The sequence below is a fragment of the Colossoma macropomum genome, unplaced genomic scaffold (genome assembly GCF_904425465.1).
Source record: "Colossoma macropomum unplaced genomic scaffold, Colossoma_macropomum, whole genome shotgun sequence".
NCBI lineage: Eukaryota > Metazoa > Chordata > Actinopteri > Characiformes > Serrasalmidae > Colossoma > Colossoma macropomum.
The window spans coordinates 13-5,134 of NW_023495358.1; the positions used below are offsets into that span (position 1 = coordinate 13).

Here is a 5,122-nt window from a genome sequence, read left to right on the forward strand (position 1 = left end):
ATTTCACAAATCTGTCATGGGAGAGTGGGAGAGAGTGTCTGCTGAGCTGTTTTTACCAGCTGGAAAAGCATGGCTATTTTGTAATAGTCATAATTTAAGAAAGAAAACAGATCATTTTTAGCTGGTGACGAGCGCTCGGCTACCCCGCTACAAATGACATCACAGTATTCAGACACCAGCCAGCGACGACTGGATATTCAATTGTAGTAGTTTAAGGGGTGAACCGCAAAATATCAACACCAGACAAACAGAGTCCTCCTTTTAGGTATGTTTAAACTGAAAGCGGTGCTTTTGTGTCGAGTTTGATCTACAGTGTCATTAATTCTCCGTGTCGTGCAGTGACGAAGCGCTGCTTTAAGTTAGCCAGCTGCTAAAAACAGCTAGCCTGGAAAGCTAGCGCTCTCCCGCTTTCCAATGCCTCACAGCTTCCTCAGTTTACTTTTGTTTACATCAGCGCCGTAACTGCATGAACTCACTTCTTTCTTTCATTTTCGTTGCTTGGGAATGCACTCATACTTAAATATGACTGTCCGAGCGCTGTTACAGCGCTGTAGCTGTGAGGATTGTGATTTAACGCTGCTAAAGCTGGTTAGGATGTACAGAAACAGGTGAGTTCTCTGTAGGACAGTAAAGTTACACCACTGACCTCGTCACTCACACTCGGTCACAGGAGAACAGATCGCCTGTCGCTCCACTCAAACAGGGAATGTATAACTCTGCGTTTCAGCCGTTGCTAAAGACTCATCTTACTCGTGGCCCCCTCCCTCTCTAATCATGTACAAAAACTCGGAAGTGCGCCCTCTCCTGGCGACAGCACAGTAGTGTCGCTTTCCTTGCGGTAGAAAACGGCACCAAGGCTTTCGCTGATCGTGGAAGTGTGAGAATGGTGTATTATATCGAACATTTATCGAACATGTCGTATCGCTCTATCGAGGAAAAGTTATATCGCGATAATTATCGTTATCGTTTTATCGCCCAGCCCTAAGTGGGTGTTGTGCTTGTCTAGGCCTGTAGTCTGACATTCTGGTGCAAGTTCAATTCCCCTTTTACTGTGTGTCAACAATGCACTAGCACTGAACCAAATACCTGGGGTTTCTGTGAGCGTCCAGTCGGACACCCTAGGATCAGAACATCTCCGCATCCATGGGCCTATTGCCTTCCATGTAACTGCTGCTGGTTTAGCTAGGGAGATGCGTGGAGCTGAGTGTTCCACACAAAGCATTTGCTTCTGATTACACTCACAATTAAGCTCATCTGATCCAGTCAGTTCGACTAGGCATGCACAAAAATGTTTGTCCCAGTACAGTTCTGTTATTCACAATTTTTCATTCAGGCACTTTACCCTGAACCATTCTTTTTCACATGTCTCGTCCTTTCCCTCATGCACATGAGCTGTGCAATGGAGGTCGGGAGGAGACATATACTCAATATTCTGTTCCCCACTCAATTTTTCTATTGCCTTTTCCATCAAAAATTCTGCCATTTTCGTGGTTGGGTCGGGACACAACTTCCACTCATATACATAGAGAGGACTTCCTGGTCCTACTTTGACACAATTCAGTCTATTTTCTATGACAGTGACCCCTTGTGGTGCCGACTCTAGGGAGAGGCTCAGTGCACACATCAAATCCCTTCCCAACAGGTTTATGGGACATGTGCTTGAGATAAGAAAAAAAATATTCTTTTTTTCACCCCTTCTCAGTCTCGCACCCCAATGGTTCACTGAAATGTTCCACTGCTGAGTGCCCAGTGCGAACACTGCAGTTGCTGAGTTTTGGATTCTCATGAAATTCAGCCATTTGTATTACTGAGTGGGTTGCTCCCGAGTGAACCAGTATTTTCCTTCCCTCAACTGTCAGAGGTATACATGGCAGCTGGGTGAAAGGGAAAGCTGTGTATTGTAAAAATGACAAATTTGTGTTATGTGTGTGTTCTTGGTCTACATTACCCCTCCCGTTCTCAGTCGCCTCACCATCCTCGTCCTCTGCCCATCAGTCAGCCTTGGCTTTCTCTTCTTCTTTCCATTCCGTGGTGCAGTCTTTGGCAAAGTGGCCTTTTTCCTTGCAGTTCCAGCAGATCACATCCTTCAGATTCAGTCTGTGTTGGCCTCTGTGTTGGCCTCTGCTTCGTCCTCCCCCACATCCTCTTCCTCTCTCTCCACCTTGGCCTTGGAAGTGCTGAAACATGGTTAAGGCGGCACTGTGGAAGTCTTTAGATCTCTTTTCCATCTTTTTATGTTCAGCTTCCTTCACCAGTTTCTCAGCATGCACTGCATACTGCAGTTTCCCATCCCACACACAGTTTCATCCATCGTCCATGGGCGGTGGACCAAGACCATTCCATCAGGTCCAGAAACTTCCACCATGGGGCAGCTGAAGGTTTCATGCACCCTGACCCCGTTTATCAGGTCGGATGGGGCTTGAGATTGCTTCGTCCGGGGAAGATGAAGGTTCGTTGGGGGAAACAGTGCATCCGGAACCATTTTTTGACATTGATGAAACTTCGGTCAGGGGAAGATATGGCGGAGGGGGTCGTTCCGGGACAGTTAGGACTGACGGTTCAGCTGGTTCCTGTTCTGCTGCTCTGCCTTCCGCACGTCAGTGTCTTGGTGGGGTGGAGTCCAGGTCTGGTTCAGCCTGAAATTTAACACACTGAGAAGACGATGAGGGCTTTTCCTGTGCTTTTTTATTTCTCTCATGAGCCTCGTCTAACCACATTCCATATGCCTTCCAATCTCCCTGAAAACTTCCCTACTTTCTTCTTTCCTTTCCTTTCCTTTCCCTTGTCCTCCTGTTCATTCAGCTCTCTTGACCATTTCTCTTTCATCTCCAACGTTTCCTTAAGGGTTTCTGTCTCAAACTTCCTTTTTCTATAAATCCACATTCATTAACCCAGATATCAAACTGTTTCAAACTTTCTTTTCCATAGTTCAATCCCATGAAAACAATATTAGGTCCTACATAAGTACAGCCTTCTTTACATTCTGGTTTTGTCTCTATTTTGCTTTGTTTTTTGTTCTTATTTTGTTCAGAATTTAGTTATTCAAAACCTGGATTGGTTTCACCACCAATATACATACATATATATATATATAAAATCTCTCTTTTAAATTATATTTAAATTGTCAAACTTACAGTGTTCTCAATCAGATCAGGCTGATCGGACCAGTCCTTTCGTGGATATATTCCCTCATACACAGCGATCACCACCTCTTGTGGAGTGCGTACTTCTATATATCTCACCACATGTTTTCGTCAAAACCATGTGCCTTATTTTATCCAAAAACAAGGAAAACCAACCTAATGCAGTCATACAGGCACAGAATCTCACTCCCCTTTACGTAAAAGTTACTGCAACTTCTACAAATCAGCCCAATCAATGAGAACACATATTCCTTCAGAATTTCCACAATCAGAGAGATTGTACCATTTAGGTGGTTCTTGTGGGGAGCCACAGCAGCCCCCAGGTGCCGGATACGACAAAAAGCCTTCACTCAAAATTCATTGAGGTTAAGGATGAGTTTATTTTCATCTCATGAGCGTCCTCCAATTCGTCCGTCATCCGACAACCCAGAACACGTGTGGCCCACCCAGAGACGCCAAGTAATTGTCATGGTAATTCCCAAAGTTCTGTCATGGAAATCCTGACAGCAGAACAAATCACAAGTTTTGAATAAGCAAGAGTTATTTATTTAGGAAATGAAAGTGATACAGACCAGAGAGTGCACGCTCTGAAGTGCTCTCCCTTACATAGGGGTTTTAGTCCCCAAACTGGGTGTTGCCTAGGTACCAAATAAGGGAAGGTTTGACAGCTGCTGTTTTCAGTCTTTGGCAGACTTCTGTTAATATAGCCATATAAGGTTGTGAGTACATGGGACATCTTCATGTCATGCTGTACGTGCATGATCAGAGATGCCCCGACTACAATATTTTATTAAAGCAGAAGTACTGGGGGGGTGTAGGACGAGGTGACCGAGGTCAGTCGCTATATGAGGATAGATCCTGTTTTTTTGTATCTAGGCAGCTAAGCACTTCAGTCAGAGGACAAGGTATTTTGTCCATGACCTTTAACCCATACATCTTACACTCTGCAAGCAATAAAGTAAATACACTGAATTAATACAATTTCCATAATACCTGAAACTAATTATTCTAATTATTATCACTGGTAAAAGTACATACTGGATATTGATGGGCTACATAACAAATTACCTAATAATCTATTTAAGAAAAAAACACTTAATTATCATCATGATCAACATCATCGTCGTTAACCGCTTAGTCCAGCTAGGGTCGCGGTCACTTAATTATCACCTTACCTAAAGTGAGGGGAAGAAGGAGATGGTCTTTAGGACCCAGAGGGTGCAGAAAGGTTTGAAATTCTGCAGTGAGAAGTATGAAACCACTCCCTCAGCGAACACTGCCAAGTGTTTTTCCCTAGAATGTTAAATTGTTGCAAATAAGGTTGAGGTGACGTTCTGGGAACATTCTGAGAAGAACATTAAGAAAACTGGAAAAAAACTACGTTGATGGAACATTCCAATGCAATATTCCCACAACCAAAATAGAACGTTAGGGGAACATTCTGAGAACGTAATTTTGTTTAAAAAAAACACTTAACACCTTACCTGAAGTGAGGGGAAGAAGAAAGTGGTCTTTAGGACCCAGAGGGTGCGGAAATGTCTGAAGTTCTGCAGTGAGAAGATACAGAGACAGCGGCAGCAACACAGAGCTAAAAACCACGTGGCTCCACGCAGACTTTCATGCAGAACTCCTACACAGAGGAGCAGAAAAACCGCACATCTGTCCTCCTGCACACAAACAACAAACACAAAAGAGCAACTGTTATGTTTCTTCAGCTCAAATATTATTTACACTTGCACCACTATTCATTTCACACTGATGCTGAAATAAATTAGTTGACCACATTAAAGCAGAAATTTAAACTCTTCATACTAACAGAGAAATATAAAGGCTTTCTGATATTGATAGAGTTATCTTAGATGACAAAATGGTCTTTAGTTTTGAGTTTTTCTGCCAGATCCCAGCTAACAAAATTACGTTCTCAGAACGTTCCCCTAAAGTTCTATTTTGGTTGTGGGAATGTTGCATTGCAATGTTCC

General features: G+C 43.3%; 1 long non-coding RNA gene across 1 annotated transcript; it reads right to left on the reverse strand.

Annotated features, from left to right (window-relative positions):
- Window positions 1–223: 223 nt before the first annotated feature.
- LOC118801882 lies at window positions 224–4,732 on the reverse strand. The gene is made up of 3 exons (XR_005006586.1): window positions 4,628–4,732; window positions 4,319–4,436; window positions 224–2,636 (listed from the first exon to the last, which is right to left on the reverse strand). It is a non-coding gene; the product is annotated as an uncharacterized LOC118801882 (long non-coding RNA).
- Between the last annotated feature and the right edge of the window lie 390 nt (window positions 4,733–5,122).